Source organism: Protopterus annectens, chromosome 4.part0 (genome assembly GCF_019279795.1).
Source record: "Protopterus annectens isolate FY-2018-M chromosome 4.part0, PAN1.0, whole genome shotgun sequence".
Lineage (NCBI taxonomy): Eukaryota > Metazoa > Chordata > Ceratodontiformes > Protopteridae > Protopterus > Protopterus annectens.
In genome coordinates, this window is record NC_056733.1 from 458137847 (window position 1) to 458156497 (window position 18651).

The following is an 18651-nucleotide window of genomic DNA, read 5'->3' on the forward strand; positions in this document are numbered from 1 at the left end:
GTTGGGGGTTTTGGGGGTTGGGAAATTCATTGTGGTTTATATAGCGCCTACCATGCTCACCGGGTGGTGACTTGATATGTATGTGCATGCAGTCTATCGCACCCAGTACCTCTGGGTAATGTGCCACATGGTGGAAGTGACGCATATTGCTGGCCAACTCCTCCTGAGTTCGGGGGAAGTATATATGCTCATTGGCATGTGGTAACATGGCATCCAGGAACTAGTGTGGTACCCTGGGTGATGATGCCTGTGAGATCCCCATTATATCTCCAGTTGGCTTTTGAAAGGTACCTGTGGCTAGTATTCGCAAGCTTACACATACCTTCGTGTCCACTGGGATGGGTCCCCCTCTGTTGTTTCTGAATCTCAGGCGTGGCCGGCACAGCTCAACTATTTGCTGTAAGATGTCCCTGTCCACCCTGTAATGCTCTACTATCTCCAGATCATGTAGCCCCTGGTAGGTTACCCTTGGTCTGAACACTCTTATCCTCCTCCGGGGCTGCGGTGGTTGTCAGCATCATCCTTCACAACACCGTCAGTCTCTAACACATGGTGATGAATCACAGCTATGGCAGCTCCCAACATGTACATTTTGAAAGTTCCCCATGTGTTTACACCTATGGTGCAGTGTTTGGGAATACACAGGTGTGTGTGGGGTGCTTTCACACTTTATACTATTGTGCTGTGAACACCGATGATGTCATAGGGTGTGTATGTACGATCGTAGCTACAGGGTATCTTATGTGTTTTACGACAGGAACTACTATTGTGATGCCTTTGGTGTTGAATTACATTTGGCTGCCATGGATTACCTCTTGCCCTTCCCTTTACATTTCTTCACATTTCACATACCATTTTCTGACATGCATCCAGCAGCCTGCTTTCATTTGTACTTTCCTAGACCTGGCTTATCTTGCGTAAAGTGCTCTATTGCCAATCTACTGCAGGTTTGCTTTGCTCTGCTATGACAGTTCTCCTTTCTTTGCAATCCGACACCTCTCCTATCCTGTTTTGCAGGTTTCTGTGAGCAGACTTGTCAGCTGCCGTCGATTGCTCGCTGTGAGTTAATAGGTGTTAATTGCTCAGTTGTACTCCAATTACCCTACTGTGGCATTTCCTTATTTTCTTCCCCTGACCTTCCTGTTTGTGCTATGGTGCGCTGCGCGTGCATCCACTTACCGGGTTTCGGGCACGTTTTCATCCCCGTACACATGCGCATTCGGGCACCATATGTGCTCTCAGCTAAACGATGCTATACCTACCTCCCCACCCCTGTCCTGTGGCTTTGCTTAGCAACGGCCAGGCCAGATTTGCATTGCTTCAATGTGCTTACAGCTATGGTGGCACACCCCACTGCTGATGTCATGTATACCTCTGAACCACTCCTCGGTGTTGTAGTGCTGCGCTGTATGGTACATCCTTAATCCGACGGGACATTTGCGATTCAGTATTACCTGCCTCATTTGCATGGCATTGACTACTAATTCATAGTTACCATGCCAGACACTGTCACAGACCCTTAGCAACACTTGCAGCTTGGTTGTGGTGTACCATGCATACCATTGAGTATTATGGTGAAATCCTGATTTGTATTACATTGCGATTTTATGACATTTGTATATATTTTCTTTGTGTTCCCGTTTGCGCACACATGCCCTGCGGTTGTATTTTGCATTACTGTGGCCATGACATTAAATGTTGTTTTTTAGGTGTTCTGCATCTTTTCTTATGCCATTGGCTGTATATTTAGCCATTGGCATATGTTAACTTTGTAATACATGAGTCTGGTCCACTTTCATAGCTCCGATGTTCTGTTTGGAAAAATGTAAACCGTGTTTCGTGGTTTACATTTCTGTGGGCTTACACTATGCCTGCACCACTTCATGAATCGCTATGTACCTTAATTTGCATGGTGCGGCACTGCACATGGGGTGATTAGCATACCTAAGCCAAGGGCTGCACAGTTCTGGCATACGCCGGTAGTGCACGTGGAATTGGATCGTACCTGAATCGCTTGGCGGCCATATTTGGCATTATATTGCCTACGCTACACCTGCGCCTGGCGCAAGCTTCATGAATCTCGGGGATTGTTTTTTTGCAGGGTCAGTCTCCTTGCATACCATATGTGGGGTTGACTAAACAGGTATCGACTACACACACTCAACAATATCAAGTCTTCCCATATATATCAAAACCAGAGGTCAAAAAGTCACATAGAAAAACATTCATTAAAAACTGAAAGAAAGACCCAGTCTGGCTACAATCCTCACTGTATAATACCTGAAATCTCCTGTACTAGAGGTCCATGGGACCTATTAAATGATTCCTTAAGGATATACCACAGCTTTAACTACATGGATTCTGAACAACCATGACTTTTTAAGACTTTATGGGTACATTTAGACCAGTGTTATAGATAGACAGATGAACAGATAAAATCAAACCTCTCAACTGTACAGATTTTTGCAGAATGTACAGATTTCTGCCTCATATTTTTGGCCTGTTTCTCATAAAATTGTTGTTTCCTGGCAAATCACTGACATATTACTGAAGACTGAAGACTGAAGTCTGAAAATAATGCCATACATTTGAAATTCAGACTTTGCACCCTTCAGAAAATTAATGCTAATGCAAAACCTGTTATTCTTTCAACTTTATAAGTCTGTAAGAGGACTATTTACAAATTGTCCCTTTTTTGGGCTTCTGTTCCCCCATTATTTATGACTTTGTTCAGATTTTGTGCTCTGAGAGATTTAGAGGTATGAGATAGATAGACAGATAGATAGATATATAGATATATAGATAGATAGATAGATGGATAGATAGAGAAATCTATCTATCTATTATTTGTGTGTATGAGTGTGTGTGTGTGTGTGTGTGTGTGTGTGTGTGTGTGTGTGTGTGTGTGTGTGTGTGTGTGTGTGTGTGTGTGTGCGTGTGTGTGTGTGTGTGTGTGTGTGTGTGTGTGTGTGTACGTGCGCGTGCATGTGACTGCGTGCGTGTGTGCGTGCATGAGTTGAGAAGGAGGAGAGGAATGATGACAGGGAAACACTGACAGGAAAATAGGTAAGGGTAGACACTGAAGACAAAACACAAAATAATACAGACAAAAAGGGGTAGATGTGCACTCATTAGATAGGGATATGTAGGCTGGAGAGACAGTAAGAGATTGGACAAGTTGTGATAAGGAGGAGTGGATAATATACAAGGGGTGGACTGCAGCACAATAAAATGTCAGGGCACTGGGCTTGACAGAAGATAGCATAGTGGTAGCATGCTGGCTGCCAGGTGGATCAGAGGGATGTCAGTTTGACCCAGAGGATATTAAAGATTAGTCAAGGTGGCCAGTGAAAGTGGCAATACCTTGACCTAGTGGCCTAATTATAGGAGCCTACTGATGAAAAACATCTGAAATGTGCTTTATGAAATACATGGTGGTGGTTACCCAGTGGACTTTTCATCAGCAACTGCTTCCTGTGCTTCATACTACACTGATATCTGGGTAACAACAGGCAAATTGATCTGGGTTACTTGACTGAAAGAGGGTAAAACCCACCCCCCTGCCATTTTGAGGCAGTCCCAGCCCTCTCATTTGTCTCAGCTGCAGTCACAGAGACAGGGGCAGGTTGAGACTTACACAGCTGCAGATCCCCTACATCATGACCTGCAGAAGGAAGACATAGTGGGAAGGACAACATTAGTGACAATGCCCTATGTAACAACCCCCTAATTAAACCCAGGGCAGTAACTAAGGAGCCTCAATCCCCACCACAGTCTCCGATAAGGCAGCATCACTGAAAGCAGGGATAGAACACACAATGTCCCCTAAAGGTACACTGAGAATAGGCTCCAAACCTGGGTATGAACTATATGCTTCAATCCCAGTCCCCAACTGAGTCTTCACACTAACCACTGCAGAGCACTGTATCCCAGTTCTAGGTATTTGACACACTCACTCTTCAATATTTGATAGTCACACATACAAACACTCTTGGGAAAGACTGGCACAGATTTACCTGCTATGTCCTCTTTCCCAAACTACGCGGTAATGCTGCCACCAGACAAAATACCACAAAGCCCTTCAAAAAGGGTGTTCAGTTATATAGGGTAATATAAATCTTAATACGTAAGGTAGCAAAATCGAAGCAGTAAGGCTTTTTGGAGTGGCCCTGGTGTTATCACCTTAAGCATAAACACTCTCAGGTTACGAAAGTACTTTCTCTATAAAAAGCCACAATAAAAGGTAGCAAAATATTTAATAAATAAAAATAATTTAAGACATATAGACTCTGACTAACTGATTTCAATAAACCACAGAGTTTTCCTACACAGGAATTATGAAAATAACTCTGAAGGACAGGTTTCACAGTGAGTGAAGAAAAACTCTTTCTGACTGTAGCTTCCTAACTGTCTAAAGATTAACTGTCCCTTTCTAATCTCATTATGTCAGTGAGGAAAGATGAGACTCTTACTTCTGCAGGCAAAATAGGAAGATATGTCCACTGCTCAGGCTGTTGTCTGGTCCTCAGAGAATGGTATAGCAAATCCTATCATTTCTGCTTAACAGCTCTGAAAAACTCTTGAGTGATAAATACTGATCTGGAAAACAACTACTGACTACTGAACAACTCCTGCAATTGAACAACAAACTGAACACAACTGGCTCAGAACCTGTTTTTTATAGAATAATCTTTTAAAAGTTATGAAAATTCTACTCTCTCATTTCAGACTTTTGAAAAATAAAGAAAAACAGCTGCTGTGGAGAATCCATTCCTTTCACCTCTGGCTTACAATTGTATCACTTTCAGGTCAGGTGACTTGCACAACCTCTCAAGCTAGATTTTCACATGACCCTAGAAAATCATCGCTTGAGAAAAATGGGGTTGTCTGAAAATATTTCATCCAATACCCTGTCTTGAGAATCCTTCTGCATTGCCATTGTTGAAATCTGGATTGGCTAATACAGGGGGTCCTCCTAAAGCTTTTTTTAAGTTTCTGGAATTCCTGTTCTCAATCTGTGGCCCACACTACTTTATCTGGCTTGTTTTTCCTTGTTAGGTCAGTAACGTGCTGCTATTGTACTATAGTTGGGTACAAATTTCCTGTAGCACCCCGATGATCCTAGGAAAGCTCTCACCTGTTTTTTGGAAACAGGGACAGGCCACGCCTGAATAACCTCCACTTTGTCAGATTCTGGTCTAATTTATTATTCCCTACTCTATGTCCTAGGTAAGAGACCTCTACCATACCCACCTGGCACTTTCTAGGCTTAATGGCTAACCCTGCCCTTTTTAATCTTCCTAAGGCCTCCCTGACCTGTTGAAGGTGTTTTTGCCAGGAATGACTGCAAATGGCATCAACGTCCAAATAAACGAGAGAATTCTACTAACTTCTGGAAGGTTGCTGAGGCATTCGTCATCCCAAAGGGCATCCTTGTATACTCATATAATCCAAAGGGTGTTACAATATCTGACTTCTCTCTAGCAATGGGAGTCAAGGGCACCTGCCAGTATCCCTTGGTCAGATCAATATGGGTCAGCTACTTAGACCCATCTAGCTGTTCTAAAGCTTCATCTGTTCTAGGCATGGGGTACACACCTGACTCTGTACAACTGTTTAACTTTCTGCAGTCAATGCAGAATCTGTGCTACCATTCCTCCTCTGCACCAATACTAATGGGGACGTCCAAGGACTGGTAGACCACCCCCAACTCCAACATCTCCTTTATCTCCTCCTTCAAATTTTATTTGTCTCACTCAGGTAACCTATAAGGAGCTTGCTTAGCAGGCCTTTGGGGCCCCATATCCACATGGTACTGCACTAGGCTAGTATACCCAGATTTCCTGGTAAACATGCCCCCAAATTCCTGTAGCACTGCTAATTTTCTTTAACCTGAATAAGTGATAGCCACTGAGATATTGCTACCTCTCCCATAGATGTGTCAGTCAGAGTCTCACTGTGAAGATCAGTCAGATGATTCTACTGTGGTGACCCCCTGCCATCAACTGTAAATACCCAGCACCAGGGCCTCCCTATTGTGATAAGGTCTCATTATGTTAACATGATACAACTTGTGTCTCAGCCTCCTGCTTACTTACATTACCATGTAGTCAACATCACCAACTTCTGCGATCTCAGGCCAATAAATGTAATGCATAATGCATCTCTTGGTATGCCTTATGCCAAGATGACCTGCAAAAGAAATGTGATGGGCTACGGCTAGAAGTGCCAGATAGTACTCTCTGGGTACTACCAACTGCCATATTACCTCTCCCTCTAACACTCCCTCAGGGGTCCACTCCATATACAGTAACCCTTTGTTATCTGCAAAAGAAATATCATGGACTATGGCTTGAGGTGTCAGACAGTAGTCTCTGGACTCTACCACCTGCCATATTACCTCACCTTCTAGCCCTCCCACAGGGGTCCACCCTCCGTTCCAGCATACAGACTCCTCTTCTTCTTGAGCATCAGATGCCTCCTTAGCTACCTCTGTCAAGCATCGTAAGGTAGGGTCTGAAAGCTGTTCCTGTCTCAGGTCTACTTTTGTGACCTTTCCTAGCTCCCCTTTCACAGGTAGCCTAGTATCTTGTGTCAGCTGTGCCTCACTGTCAACCTGGATACCACCACTCCCCTCTGTCCTTGTAGTCATCATGTCCACAGTAACACAAGTACATATCAGCAGCTGTGGTTCATCTTCAGGTTCACTGCTACAAGGTAGCACCCTCCCTGAAGTAACCATATCACCAGCCCCAGCTTCAGGCATAGGAACTGTCTGGGTCTCCTGCAGGCTACCAGACTATGTGCCTGTCTCCAAGTTTGACTCTATGTCACTGCATTCACACAAGGTATTACACTGTCAGAATTATTCCCTATTAGGACATCTGCAGGGATATCCTCATATACACCTACCTGCTTGTTCCCTTCTCCACCCTCCCAGTCAAGATGAACCTTAGCCAAGTGTATTTGCAATGCGGCCCATCATAGACCTCTAACTGGTGTATACTGCCCAAGCAAGTACTGCTCCTCTTTAACCACTGCAGGCCTCACAATGGTTATATCAGAAGATATGTCTCTCTTAGCAGTGGTCTGTCTTCCCTCCACTAAGATAGGATGCAAATTTTGGTGATAATTTGGCACCTGTGTTGTTTCCAGACAACTTATCACTGACATTCTGTCATTCCCACTTGCTGGCTCCCTCAGCTTTTGTTTCTCACCTTGCTTCAGTGGACATTTGTATACTATATGGCCCCTCTGATTACATTTGAAACATCTAATTCCTGATCCTGACTGTGAGCTTGAACTAGTGACTTCCCCTGTTACTGATGAGCTGTGTTGGAGTGGTTTAAGTTGCCCCCCATGAGTTACCTTATGTCCATGTGCAGTACTGGGTATCCCTTTCTCATGTAGTGGTATCCTGCTTGCCAAGTACAGATCCCCTTTTCTTTACAACTCATTTGCAGAGTTACACTCTCGGTCTGGCAACCAGATACTCATGTCCTCAGACAAAGTGCTGAGAGCTTGTTCCCTCACCAAAAGGTCTGCCAGTCCTTCAAAGGTGGCAACCTGACACCAATTCACCCATGTGTGAAAGTAAGTAAGCAATTAAATCAGCAATGTAATCACATAAACTTTCATCTGTCTTGCGACTATGTTGACAAAATTTTTTCTATACATTTCAGGAGTTAATTTAAAACAATCCAGTAAACACTGTGTTACATGATCATAATTCAGACAATCAATATCAAAAGTTTAGCAAATACATTAATAGCTCTACCATGGAGTAAGGAGGTCAGAAACCATATCCAGAGCCCTTGGTCAACATTATATTGTTTACATACCCTCTCAAATATATAAATAATTCTGCCAAAGACATTTCCCTCCTTATACTGAGGAAAAAGTTTACTGACCGTTATGGCTTCTGGGGTTCAGTCAATCTCTTCCCCATTACCTCCATGACCCTGTCAAAGGGTTAGAAACTCTTTTTCATGCTGTCTCTCATTTTCTTCAGCTTCCACCTCCAAATGTCGCAGTTCATACTGATGCTGCTCCATTTCCAAACATTTGGCTTCCAACTGCAGTCTCTCTCTAGTCTCCGAATGCTGCAGTTCATACTGACGCTGTTTGCCTTTCTCCCTCTCCTTAGCTTCCAAATATCTGGCTTCCAGTTCAAACTGACACTGCTTCTCTCTCTCCTCATATTCCAGTTAATGCTGATGCTGTCTCTCCTCAGTTTCCAGTTCAAGTATCTTTAAATCCAAATGAAGATTTAAGTCCTCTGAAGAAAAGGTACACTGTATTGTCTTAGGAGGCTGCTTATCCCCAATGCCAAACTGAATATCCTCCAAGCTGCTGGTCTGCTCTGTGGCTACATTTAAGGCTGAGATCATTGCTTTCTTAGTCAACTTGTCATGCAGCAGTTCTTTGGCTTTGCATACTTTGGGCACCTCATTCCTGGTTAGTTTGCTATAACCCCCTGTTGACATTTTTGCCCGCTGTCCCTGACTAAACTGAATAAAACAAAAACAATAATTAGAACTGTTGTGAACTGAAACTCTGTATCTTTACTTTGTGTCTGTCGAGAGTGCACACCTCAGTCACAACTACCCACAGGCTACTAAAGGTCAATTAAAATCCCACACTGCTGGCACAAAATAATATGATGACCCCCACTTAAGCCCCGGGGCAGTAACTAAGTAGCCACAGTCCTCACCACTATCTCTGGTAAGGGAGTGTCACTGAAAGCACGGATAGAACACACAATTTCCACTAAAGGTATACTGAGAACAGGCTCCAAACCTGGGAATGAACTATATGCTTCAATCCAGGTCCCCAAGTGAGTCTTCACACTAACCACTGCAGACCACTGTATCTCAGTTCTAGGTATTTGACATACTCACTCTTAAATATTTGATATTCACACATACAAACACTCTTGGGAAAGACTGGCACAGATTTACCTGCTATGTCCTCTTTCCCAAATTACAGAGTAATGCTGCCACCACTCAGAATACCCTTCAAAAGGGGTGTTCAATTATATTGGGTAAAATAAATCTTGATATGTAAGGTAGCGAAATTCAAGCAGTAAGGCTTTTCAGAGTGGCCCTGGTGTTATCACATTAAGTATAAACACTCTCAGGTTACTAAAATACTTTCTCAATAACCAGCCACAATAAAATGTAGCAAAATATTTAACAAATAAAAATAATTTAAAACATATATACACTGACTAACAGATTTCAATAAACCACAGAGTTCCCCACAGAGGAATTATGAAAATAACACTGAAGGATAGGTTTCACACTGACTGAAGAAAATAACTGTAGCTTCCTAACTGTCTAAAGATTAGCTGTCCTTGTCTAATCTCATTAAGTCAGCAAGCCAAGATGATACTCTTACTTCTGCAGGCAAAATAAGAAGATATGTCCACTGTTCAGGCTGTTGTCCTGTCCTCAGCAACTGGAATAGCAAATCCTATTATTTCTGCTGAACAGTTCTGTAAAATTCTGAGTGATAAATACTGATCTGGAAGACAACTACTAACTACTGGACAACTGCTGCAACTGAACAACACACTGACCACAACTGACTCAGAACCTGTTTTTATAGCAGAATCTTTTAAAAGTCACAGAAAGCTATTATGAAAATTCTGCTCTCTCATTTCCGACTTTTGAAAAGTATACAAAAACAGCTGCTGTGGAGATTCCATTCCTTTCAGCTCTGGCACACAATGACATCACCTTCAGGTCAAGTGTCTGCCATAACCTGCATTCAGAATTCTTTTTAAAACACATATACCTTTGGTCAGCCAGAAAAACACTGCTTGATTCTAACACTTTACATAAACTAAAGCAATAATCAAAAACATTAACTTATTTACAAAATTATAGGGGTAATTTAAAATTATTTAGAAGTATTTACAAAATTGCAGCCAGACATGCTAGCACAGATATCAATGTCTGATATCCTCACACTCTACAAATGGAAAAATTAATATAGTATACTTTGTAGGCTATTTGCAAGCTAATCATTCTGTGTCACATGTCTCAACTGCCTCATTTGGCAGCCAACACAACTGACATCCTGGTCTGTCCATGTTGCAAGACAGAAGGCAAAACAGCCTTCACACAGAGGTGTAGGGGAGCATCTACCCAGAGCAGTACAAAACCACACTCCCTCTTATATGTGCATGACAGCAGAAGCCTGGACATATGTCTTTAATTTTACAACTAAACTACATTCCCTTATGAATGCACGAAGTAGGGAAAGCATGGCTGTGTGCACCAAGCTTCAAAAATGAACAGCTATGCAGTACTTCACAATATGCAGCAATGCTATGACAGACAGACAAGCAACAGGCAAAGCACATAGATAATCCCATATTATAACCCACTTTGTATGTTTTGGTGTCTTTCAGAGAAAATTGCCTTCATTAATAACAATGCCCTAAATGATAGAAAATAAAGTTAAAAATGCACTCTGAAAAGCAGTTGCAGTTGTAAATGCTTAAAATGCAATTGGTTCCTTCCTGCCTAACCTCTGCTTCCCAGTGCTAGAGTTCAGGATGTTAACACTACAGGTACATCATACTGGTACTTGCATTACTTGCTAGTCCTTGGGATGCCAGTGGCCTCACTCATCAGCTCAACCAATTTAGACCATGCTTCCACCTTCTGAAATGGACCCTCATAAGGTCTAGGCAGCCACTCCTTAAATTGGCTATGCAAAAAGAAAACATTATCTTGTTCTCCTTGGCACAAGATGCAATCATTTTCTGAGGGTCATTAGTTTTGGCAACTTTAACCACAAATGTCCTCTAAAATAAAATGGTGGGAAGTGATTCATACTGGAAATGTGAATTCTGAATCATGAGTAGCACTGCTAAGCATTAAAATGAAACATAATGAGCATAAATATGCAGGTATCATGCATAGGCCTTTACTCACTGTGTATTAGCAGCATCATGTTGTGGACACTAACACCATGTTATGTCATCCATGTGCTTCACCTGAAAATAACAATTAAAACAAATAAGTGAAGCATAGAATCATTAGAATGCATGCCATTCAAACTGTAACTTACTTTGAAGTTCATTCGTCCATTTTAAATGCCAAACAAGCACTTAAAAAGGAGTAGTAGCAGCAGCACTTTTGCACCATTTTGTAGCAAGTTTCTGGTGACAGAGAAACAGTCTTGAGGATTCATAAAAAACACTCTGCAGGCCATAAGGGCCAGGGGAAAAAGGCAGTGTTTCTGCAATGTTTTATCTTGCGATTCATAGACACATTGGCCACACTGAGAAAAGACCTCACTTTTGGCTAATTTGCATTTCTATGAATCACAGTTAATTACTATGCAGTGAGATCAGCACTTCCTGCAGTATTAGCAGTGGCGGCCACAACATGTTAGCACAGGTACCCCTCCCCCCTTAGTCATTCTCCCATGCACAAAAACAGAGTTAATCACACAATTGCATTGGTGTAATTGGGCAGGGGCAGTGAAATAATTAAATAATTCTATAGAGATATGAGCATTCAACTGCAAATCATGAATAAATATGTTAACCTTATCAATTTATTTCTTTATATCTGCATGATTAATTCTAACAAAAGTTGTTTCGTCATTTAAAAACAAATACATCAATACATCATAATCACTTTTGTTCATTATCACTATGGCTCCACCTTTATTGCCCTGCTTAATTACAATACTTTCATTATTCTGCAGACGCAAATGTGCTTCATGTTCTTTATATGAAAAGTTACGGTATACAATTTTTCTTTTCTTTTCAGACAAAAAGACCACTTATTTCTCTTTCACATACAGTTTCAAAAGCAAGCATTTACTATAGGTGAATAGGTATAAATGTACTAGCTTTCCTACACATATTAGAATCATGAGATACAGTATCTTTAAAAATGAGTTTTAGACTTAAATTCCTAATGAATACCTTCAAATCCATTACTGTATCAACAGAATTACAATTGCAGATGGAATAAAACATAATCCTTTGTGTAGAAGTGATTTATCTTCCTTGGTCATCTGATAGATTAATAATTACTTGCTTGTTCTGTTCCATTGTGGTTTAGATTGGCTTCAAGTTAACAGGCCCTTGTTTTCCCACCCTCCTTCTACTCTGCTGTTGATGCCTGCCTCTCAATGAATCACGTATTCATGTTTCCACTACTTCCAGTAAGTTTAAACAAATCGGAACTTGCTGAAAAACCTCAAGGAACTGTGATGTACCATCCAATAAGTTCTTATCTATGGCAATTGTATTTCTCAAGGAGGGTTTTACTTTTGTAGTTTGCAGATTGTTCCCACTAACATTCAGGGATACAACTATAACATCTTCAGAAGGTGTTTGTCTGTTTAGAAAATGTTTGGTGCAGACTTATGCAACACATGATCCAATAAAGGGATTGTCAACCAAATTAAAGAGGAGGGATACATCTCAGGGATAGAGATATGGAGTAAGCTTGTTTCATTTAAAAATTGTAACGCTAATGTATGTTGTTCTTTGAGCTATCAGGAATATATCATCTATAATATTTACTTAAATATTACATAGAGAAAAAAATGTTGGCAATGTGGGATATAAGGAATTATTAGGCACGGAATAACTTTGCATTAAGCAAAATAGCACAAAATGTCCTTATACAGTTGGAAAAAATGTGTTTTGCAATGAATATAGCAACTATCCATAGGAAAGTAGAAGTCTGTCTAATTTTCTCAGAAATAGCAACTGATACTTCCTTAATGTATTATTTGATTTGTGGGGAGACTCTCTTCAGTGGGTTTAGAACTGGGTTCATTTTCTTCTCCATTCCAACTTTAAAGTCCTTCTCATTGATGTTGTTTTACTGGGGTGAAATATTCTTCAATGAACCATCTGATCATTTATAAAATTATTCTTTAGGCTCACATACAAACACATGAAGGGATTTTTTATAGCATAAGAAGGTGTCCCTCCTGCATGGGTTTGCAACCTCAGAGTTAATACATGTAAACATCAGGGGATTTTTTTGTGCAAAAGCACCCAAAATATTCAACACTTAGTTCTATGCTTGCCAGCTTACTTTTGTGGTGCAATGAAAGACACCATCTGTCATGTGTAAATGAGTTCCTGTTTGTGTTGTGTTGTTCGAGCCTATATTATGTTGCCGAAACATATAGTTAGTGAATGCCTGTTCTCCATGACTGTGCAGTCTTAGACTTGGTACACATATGTAGCTATGAGACTGGAGGATATTATATCCCATGTAAAGGGTACAGGGTGATTTGTTCGCCTATAGAAATGATTTATAAAGAGAAATTTGTAATGTTAATGAGTGCAGTTGGAAGTGTTGAAAGGGCTCCTTGATGTTGTGTATAGAAGATGGCTTCCACAAGACCAATAAGTTATATGGCAGTTCAATGGCCTAGTTATTTATGAAATGAATTACATCAAGACTGCCAATATAGAAATTGACTAAACCCATTAATATCATGCAACTGTTCTGTAATCATAGTCAACCAATGCAGTTATGTCAAAGTTTTTGAAGCCACATATGCCTCCTGCAAAAGTTCCAGAGTTCATTCTGTAATGTAATTTATTATCTAAGAAGTCAAGAAATCTGTACATTAGATAGGGAGAAGGGGAGGAACAAATATGCTCATAATAAAACTGTTTTATGAAAGAATATGTTGATGTGTGTGTGCAGATGTGTGTGCAATGAAATTATCCCAACTGGTTATAGTATCCTAAGAATAGACCGAACAACCAAAAAGGGTGGTGGGGTAGCAATTTTGTATAAATCTCAATTCCAGGTTATTTCACTAAATGTACAACCACCTTTAGATAGCAATGTTGAAATCCTTATCTCCAAGCTAAAGGTTAATGCTAGCAAATCTATATACATAATATGCTCCTACCTACCTTCAGGCAATAACATCAGCATCCTAGAAAATATCTTCTGCTGGCTTTCTACATCCTTTCCACAAGAAACCATTGCACTTGGTGATTTTAATAAAGACTGGAACACCTGCACCTCACACAAACCCTCTATGGTTTTTCCCAAACAATCACCACCCCCACCAGAATCCACAAACCCAGTAGTAAAGAGAGTACCTTAGACTGGATCTTAGTAAATAGTCATCCACTCTCTTATAAAGTTGGTACCCTTCCTGATGACATCAGTGACCATTCATTTACTTATATACTCAAACAAAAAAAACTTTATTCCCAACCAAACTACCTTTAAAACTACCCAGAACAAAAATAATTTTAATGTAGCAAGCTTCCAAGCAGAGCTTCAAGCCTGTGACAGCCCATAAAACAACTCCCACTTGAGGAAGCAGTATCCAACTTTAACTCCAAATTCTTACAAATCTTAAAATTCCATGCCCCTTCATGCTCTATAAGAACTAGAAATAATGCAGCTCCATGGCTCACTAAAGAGACTAGGCAACAAATCTTATGAAGAAATCAAATCTGGTCTAAATGGAGAAACACTAAAAACCCAATTGATCATCAAAACTTCAACCAGCTGAGAAATGCCAAGAAAAATCAATACTACTTGATAAAAAAACTATTACTTTAAATTCCAACAAAAGCACCAACAACAAACACACACCTTCTAGTCAGGCATAAATAGACTATTACATCCTGGCCACTCCAAGACACCAACCCCATCAGGTCTCTCCCTTAACACTCCCAACCAGATTGCTGATGTTTTCAATACCTTTTTCACTGAAACTGTCCAGTCCCTAGCAAACTCCTTACCTCCAGTTAGCTCAACCCCCCCCCCATCCTCCCTAGCTAGAATATCTACTACCTTTCATTTAAAACCAATTCCTACATCTCTCATCTACACCCTACTTCACAAACTTAAACCATGTACTCCCTCAGCTGATCTCCTACCAGCTGAATACCTTTAAACTGCAGCAAAAGTACTTGCCTATCCAATATCTATCCTAATTAATAGAACCATTACTGAAGGCTCAATCCCATCCCTCTGGAAATTCTCACACATTATTCCACTTCACAAGGGTGGTAACTCAACTGAACTCTCTAACTTTCGGCCTATAGCCCTACTTTCTCCTTTAGCCAAAATCATGGAAAAATGCATCCATCAACAACGTCTGGATCACCTTCTCCAAAATAACCTACTAGCAGACTGTCAGCATGGTTTTAGACCTTTCCATAGTACTACCACTGCTCTCCTATCTTACTGTGACTGCATTAACAAACATTGTAATAATAACATGCTCTCCTCTGCACTCTTTATTGACTTATCTAAAGCTTTTGACATGGTTAACCATCAACTACTTCTGAACATACTAAAATTACTTTCACTCAACACACAGACATTAAAATGGTTCAATTCTTACTTACATAATAGACAGCAAGCTGTCCTTTGGGACAACAACCTATCCACACATCTCCCTATTACCCTAGGTGTCCCACAAGGCTCTATCCTGGGACCTCTCCTCTTCTCCATATTCATCAATAATCTTAGTATAAATCTTCCTCTAGCTACCTGCATACAATATGTAAATGACTCCACACTGATTTGTAATGCCTCTTCTTCATCAGAACTCCAATCCATCACCCAAACAATATTTAACCTAGTTGAAAACTGGTTCCTACAACATTGCCTTCTCCTAAATGCCAAAAAAAAAAAAAAAACTATTGATATTTACTCCAACTCTAAAATCCTCCCCAATAAATTTCTCCATTACATCCAGTGATGGTACTGTCATAGCTCCTGACCCAACTATCAAACTCTTAGGTGTAATAATTGACCACAACTTAACTTTGACTCACATATCAACTCTACTATTAAATCACTAAACAGAAAACTTGGTTCTCTGTATAGGATAAAACCTTTCCTTACCCCTGAAGCCAGAACTACCATTGCCTTTACCCATCTGATTTCTACCCTCCTCTATGCCTCCCCCATTTATACTAATCTTTCCAAAAGCAACCTTATTAAGCTGGCAACCTCCTATAACAACATTGCCAGATTTGCTACAGGCTCCCCATTTAGAACTCACCATTGCCTGAATCTCAAACAGCTGGGATGGCTAGAACTGCAAAACCAGCTGATATTTCAACAACTCACCATCACCCATAAGATTCTGTACCATCCTAGTAATACTCCTATTCTCTGTAGGCTTATCTCCCCCTATATAAATCTTACTACCCTTCGCTCAGCAAAGAAATCACTGGTTACCATCCAGAAATCCCACAACAAAGCAGGTGATTCTCTTTTCTCTAATTCTGTGGAGAAGATATGGAATAGGCTTCCCAGCAAACTTGCATCGCTGTCATCATTGCCACTCTTCAAAAATCCAGCTAAAAATTCTACTAAAGACACAATGGCTATGCCCATGTACTAACCCTGACTAACACTCATCCAGTACATTGTCTCCCATTATCCTTAAAGTAGGATTAGTAATCCTCCCCTTTCTCCCAATTTAAGTCTAGTTTTTTCTCAGGGAACTACCATTGAGTATGTACTTTGTAACACTCATCCAGCTGTGAGCACAACTGCTCCACCTTGTATATAGAGTAAATGTCTTTTTACTTTGAGAGTATTTGTTTAGGTGTATATATGCAAACTTTTTTATTATCTTAGAGTTATACTTTATTAATCAACTGTAATACTTTTATTTCAATCCTTATTTCTTTCCTAACCTACCTTATGATGAATGTCTAACCCTTTTCCATGTAAATAGCCTCGATGACTCTAGTGTTGAATTGGTTATTATGAATACATAATGATGTACCTGTAAGAAATTACTGTAACATTATGATATCAAACAAACAACACTATTGATGTAAGCGATACACTCATAGTATGTGTATTTTGATGTACTGGTGCTTTAAATGGTTGATGTTTTTACATACGTCATACAACTAATTTATTATAACTGGCGGTTTTTTTAAAAAAGGTGTTTTATGCTGAAGAAGCTGTGGTGGTACTACGGTGAAAACGCTGTTTTTATTACAAATAAAAGCGTTATTTTTACGTATTTTTGGATCTGTATTCCACTATTTCACAGGACTTATTACTTGCTACTTGTTCCTGCCTGTTTGGGAGGTGACGTCTTTTTGTGTGCTTCAACGGTTTGTACTTTTTGTGGAGTGGGATTGGGATCATGACACAGTGTAATGGCTGCTCTGTGTAACACAGACTAAGATTCATTTTCTTTCAGTATGGCACTTCCATGTAGGATTGTATCAAGAACTCTTGAGAGGCCAAAGGAAATTTCTTTATTGCAGATCAAAAGAGAAGAGTGTACACTTTCTCATTAGCATTTCCATGACATAAAACTAATATTATTTATTTATTTAACATTTGTTTACTGGGATAGTCCATCTGGGCAGTTTTCCCATTTTCAGCAGAGGTCTGAGGCGAAAGGCTCCACAGAAAAAAAAAAACACAGTACAATTGAAGACAATATAATGACATCAAAATACATAGAGAAGTAGATTACAGCAAAAAGAAAGATAACAACAAAAAACTGCAAAAGTTTCTAGTTAAAAAAAAAAAAACAAGATAGCAAAAAGTTCAGGTTCAATATGCACAATATGTTCAAAATGAAGTCCTTGTGGTTTATAAAAGTTAAATCTAGTTAAGTCTAAATTTTATAATAGAAAACAGAACTGATGCTAATATTTCTTGTACAGTAAGTTTTAGTTTTTGCAGGTATAAGTTAGAGGTTATAAAGGTGTTACCTGAGACTGGAGAAAAAGTAAATAGTCATCCCAAGTACGGGGGGGGGGTGGAGTTTGAAGAGAAAGGTAGGCGGGAGAATGGCATAATGGTTAAGGTGTTTACGTTGCAGATACAAGGTGCAGGGTTTGATTCTCACATGGGGTAACTGGCTAGGCTTAAAATGGCCCACAAGGGCAGTTAGCCTAGTACTAATCTAGCTGCCTATGAACCTATATCAAACAAAGCTCCTCATTAGCACTCTTCAAGAAAAATCTTGATGATTGGATGGAAAATAGGAAATTCACCCCGGGGATCACCTCTGTGGCTCTGCTTGACAGTGGCACAGGAAAATAATTTTCTTGGGTGGCAAAAGCCAGGGTACCTTTTTGGCTGGGCTTGTATAGGCCCCAGGGCCGATAGCGTAGTACCTACCTATGAACCTACCTATGAAGCTATGAACAGGAAAACCCATGTAGGGGTGGGTGTAACATTATGTAACATGTCAGGATTTGCAAGGAATGAACAGAGTGTGGATTAGTAATGAAAGGCACTGTTTTATACAGATTGAGCTAACTCTCAAAGGAATCAAGTTAGCCCATCAACAACCTTTTAATCAAACACAAATTCACCCCCCTCAAAAAAAAAAGTGCCAAAACAGCTTTTGGTGAACCTCAGAGGTAGATTTTAAGGAGGAAACTCCATTCTGCACTCCTCATACCCCCTAAACTTATATACACCTACTCTAATTTGGCACAATAGTGGAAAAAAAGAGAAAAAAACACTGATGCCAAAAGTTGTTTAGGCAGTCTTTTTTTCAAGCTATTAGCATTCACTAAAATTGCTGTCAATAAACCAACATAATACCTTTGTAAACTAGCACGTAGGCGTGTGTCGCATGCTGTGATTACTTCCTTTGCTTCCTTGATATAATGGTAAATCCTTTATT